Source organism: Schistocerca cancellata, chromosome 5 (genome assembly GCF_023864275.1).
Source record: "Schistocerca cancellata isolate TAMUIC-IGC-003103 chromosome 5, iqSchCanc2.1, whole genome shotgun sequence".
Classification (NCBI taxonomy): domain Eukaryota; kingdom Metazoa; phylum Arthropoda; class Insecta; order Orthoptera; family Acrididae; genus Schistocerca; species Schistocerca cancellata.
Window position 1 is genome coordinate 239,601,067 of NC_064630.1, and position 4,584 is coordinate 239,605,650.

The window sequence follows — 4,584 nt, forward strand, 5'->3', positions numbered from 1 at the left end:
TATTCAAATATAGAGATATGTAAAGAGGCAGAATAAGGCGGTGGGGTCGGCAACGCCTATACAAGACAAGTGTCTGGCGCAGTTGTTAGATCAGTTACTGCCGCTACAACGATTGGTTATCAAGATTTAAGTGAGCTTGGACGTGGTGTTGTCGTCGTTGCACGAGCGATGGGACCCAGCATATCTGAAAAGCAATGAAGTGGGGATTTTCCCTTACGATCATTCCACGAGTGTACCGTGAATATCGAATATCCGACATCGCGGAAAAAGATCCTGCACGAACAGGATCAACCACGACTGAAGTAAATTATGAAGCGTGACAGAATTGCAACCCTTCCGCAAAATTGCTGCAGATTTCAGTGATGGGCTATCAACAAGTATCAGCGCGCAAACCATCTAATGAAACATCATCGATATGTACTTTCGGAGCCGAAGGCCCACTCGTGTACCCTTGATGACTGTACGACGCCAAGCTTTTTACGCCTCGACTGGCCCCATCAAAACCGACAATGGGCTGTTGGCCGGAAACATGTTGCCTACTCGGATTAGTCTCGTTTCAAATTGTATCGAGCGGATGGACGTTTACGGCTATGGAGACAACCTCAGGAATCCACGGCTCCTGTTTGTCAGCAGGGACTGTTCATGCTGGTGGAGGCTCTATAACGGTGTGGGTCGTGTGCAGTTGGTGTCATATGGGACCTCTGATATGTCTAGATAGGACTTTGATATGTGATACGTGCATAAGCGTCCTGTCTGATCACTTATTTGCCCCTCACCAGTTCAGTTCTGAGCTGCTACTCGCCCTCCTGGGATATCCCCCAGCCTCCCACACTTCCCCTGCCCTACTTCATCTGGAAATTAGTGGAAAATGACTCCGTCGATGCAAACTACTGGACTGGGTGGATCTCTTGGCAAAAAATGGGTGATAAATGCTCTCTTTATTTGGGCGAGGAAAAACAGCACTTCCTTATGATGTCACAACTGAGATATAACAAATGGTTGGAAACAGTAGATTTGCCCTACCGTATCAAATGAATTGTGCAACAATTTGCATGTGTCAAGGCAGGGAAAAAAGCTGTGGGAGTTGAAACTCAAATAGATCTCTTAAAACACTCATAACCACCTTAAGATAACCCTCCTTCACAGTAAAACATATTTTCAACGTTCCAGAATCCAAAATATACATTTTGGAAATCAAGTAATTAAACAGGCAACATAAATAGGTTGTAGTGCTAAATATATCTGAGGTCTAGTATGTACTGACGTCTGGGAAAACGAGCACCTTTCCCCACTACAACATGTCCTGTAAAGATATGGGGTAAACAAAAAGGAAAAAGAAGGAAAAACCACTCTCAGAATCGTTAAGCGTGCACTGTCAACTGAGCGCAGGAACGCTGGAAGCCATGGCCGCATGGGCCCAGGAGAGTGCTGGAGACCCGTACCTGCGTGAGCCACACAGGCGGTAGCGCAACAATCTTTTGGCATCCGCATGCCAACGGTACCAGATGCACATAGGCTGGGGACACTGTCACCCTGACCGCTCAGCTGTCAATCGATCAATTTACGCCGGCAGGTGTGGCCGAGCGGTCTTAGGCGCTTCAGTCTGGAATCGCGTGACCGCTACGGTCGCAGGTCCGAATCCTGCTTCGAACATGGATGTGTGTTCAAAGTGCTAGGGGACTGATGACCTCAGATGTTAAGTCCCATAGTGCTCAGAGCCATTTTTGATCAATTTAGATGTGCGAATAATCGCGCAGTGTTACCATTCACCATATTGAATCTTGTCAAATTGACCTTGTAAAAATCGGAGAATACGCACAACACACATATCTGCTTCTGTCGCCACTCAACCAGCATACTGGTTAGTTCACTATTCATCCTCCCAGATGACGCTGTGAACATATTGGGAGGACTTGTCCTCATGGCTGTGGGCAAGAGCCGATTAGCTGGAGCCTGTCTTTGTAACTAAGCAGTCAGCACAGGCTAAGGCAAGTGTTCAGGTCCGTCTTTTAGCCGACCCAGCAGCTGGCTGCAGAACACTGCTAGACAAACAGGTGTAGCATGGATGTATAATTCTAGCTGAAATTCTACTCCTGACATAGGCTGTCCCTTGTTTAAAAAACCTATTTACCCAATTCGAGACAGAAATTTTATCGTCCATACTTCTCACGCGAATTGTAAATTCTGCCCTTGTGTATAAGTTATTTTCGAAGACAGAAGAAATCAGAGCATACATGCGTTTTAACTTCACCATGGAATCATTACCTGTTGCGAAAATACACTCCTGGAAATGGAAAAAAGAACACATTGACACCGGTGTGTCAGACCCACCATACTTGCTCCGGACACTGCGAGAGGGCTGTACAAGCAATGATCACACGCACGGCACAGCGGACATACCAGGAACCGCGGTGTTGGCCGTCGAATGGCGCTAGCTGCGCAGCATTTGTGCACCGCCGCCGTCAGTGTCAGCCAGTTTGCCGTGGCATACGGAGCTCCATCGCAGTCTTTAACACTGGTAGCATGCCGCGACAGCGTGGACGTGAACCGTATGTGCAGTTGACGGACTTTGAGCGAGGGCGTATAGTGGGCATGCGGGAGGCCGGGTGGACGTACCGCCGAATTGCTCAACACGTGGGGCGTGAGGTCTCCACAGTACATCGATGTTGTCGCCAGTGGTCGGCGGAAGGTGCACGTGCCCGTCGACCTGGGACCGGACCGCAGCGACGCACGGATGCACGCCAAGACCGTAGGATCCTACGCAGTGCCGTAGGGGACCGCACCGCCACTTCCCAGAAAATTAGGGACACTGTTGCTCCTGGGGTATCGGCGAGGATCATTCGCAACCGTCTCCATGAAGCTGGGCTACGGTCCCGCACACCGTTAGGCCGTCTTCCGCTCACGCCCCAACATCGTGCAGCCCGCCTCCAGTGGTGTCGCGACAGGCGTGAATGGAGGGACGAATGGAGACGTGTCGTCTTCAGCGATGAGAGTCGCTTCTGCCTTGGTGCCAATGATGGTCGTATGCGTGTTTGGCGCCGTGCAGGTGAGCGCCACAATCAGGACTGCATACGACCGAGGCAAGGGAACTTGCTGTTCCAACAGGACAATGCACGTCCGCATGTATCCCGTGCCACCCAACGTGCTCTAGAAGGTGTAAGTCAACTACCCTGGCCAGCAAGATCTCCGGATCTGTCCCCCATTGAGCATGTTTGGGACTGGATGAAGCGTCGTCTCACGCGGTCTGCACGTCCAGCACGAACGCTGGTCCAACTGAGGCGCCAGGTGGAAATGGCATGGCAAGCCGTTCCACAGGACTACATCCAGCATCTCTACGATCGTCTCCATGGGAGAATAGCAGCCTGCATTGCTGCGAAAGGTGGATATACACTGTACTAGTGCCGACATTGTGCATGCTCTGTTGCCTGTGTCTATGTGCCTGTGGTTCTGTCAGTGAGATCATGTGATGCATCTGACCCCAGGAATGTGTCAATAAAGTTTCTCCTTCCTGGGACAATGAATTCACGGTGTTCTTATTTCAATTTCCGGGAGTGTACTTTACAACAGTGTGGGATAGGCCGTATTTCCTCTAAATATTCTTTTATCAGGCGTCAGCTAAAAAATCTGTTCTTATTAGCTTAATATCTATCATGTTCTGCATCACAGAACTAGAATATTAAACTCATTTTTGACTCACGACGAAGTGCTAAGAGCATACTCTGTCTGTGTCACAGGATTCCTTCTCGCTTTTGAACTCTCTTAAGGTAGGTGGATGCCTCATCACTTATGTAGTCTCTTAAGATGGGCAAACAGCAGCACAGTGGAGTTGTAAATATTAGCTTAATATTCCATACCACTTTATAAATTCGGTAATGTAGCTGATTTTATTATAATGCCCATCTCTCCCTGTGTAGGTGGGAGACAACAGAAAAAATGCTTGATTACCACCCCAACTTAAAAATCATGTTCGTTGTAACCCTGCTCTCGCTTCCACTCGCCTGATGACACGTCATTGATATCAAATTGATTGACTAATTAATTAAATCGATCATCGGAAACACAGCCACATGATACTTTTGCCTTGCAAATCAGCCATGTAACATCAACAGGTGTGCGCTCACAGGATTTGTAGACAGCGACTACGTAGTGTTGAGCTGTCAGATCGATGTATGTTTATCATTTTAACCACAAATGGGTCTGTGTGCATTGTTGTCAGGATTGCAGCTGACAATAGCAAAGTCATAGAAGAAATTGAGACTGTATAGTGAGGTACGAATATGGGGCTCTTCAAATTAAGTGGAGGAAGCTGTGCAGAAAACTGACACATACAGGGTGAAGCGAAATTAGCGCACTCGGGCTTCGCAGCGCGATTCCTCAAATGCCAGCGATAAAAAATTAAGTCTCTCTCAAAATTTCGTACGGAGAGTCGCAATCTGGCAACACTGTAACCACATGTATTCTAACTACCTCTGTCAGCACGTATCGGTTGTGCTGTGCAGTTGCTGCAGTGGGCAGAGTTCTGGGTTAGCATACAGGAGGTCGATGGTTTGATCCTGTGTTGGGCATATGTTTTTTATATGCTAA

General features: G+C 48.2%; 1 pseudogene; it reads left to right on the forward strand.

The window, feature by feature from the left end:
• Window positions 1-3,595: 3,595 nt before the first annotated feature.
• Window positions 3,596-3,748, forward strand: LOC126189802 (U2 spliceosomal RNA; annotated as a pseudogene).
• The last annotated feature ends 836 nt before the right edge of the window (window positions 3,749-4,584 follow it).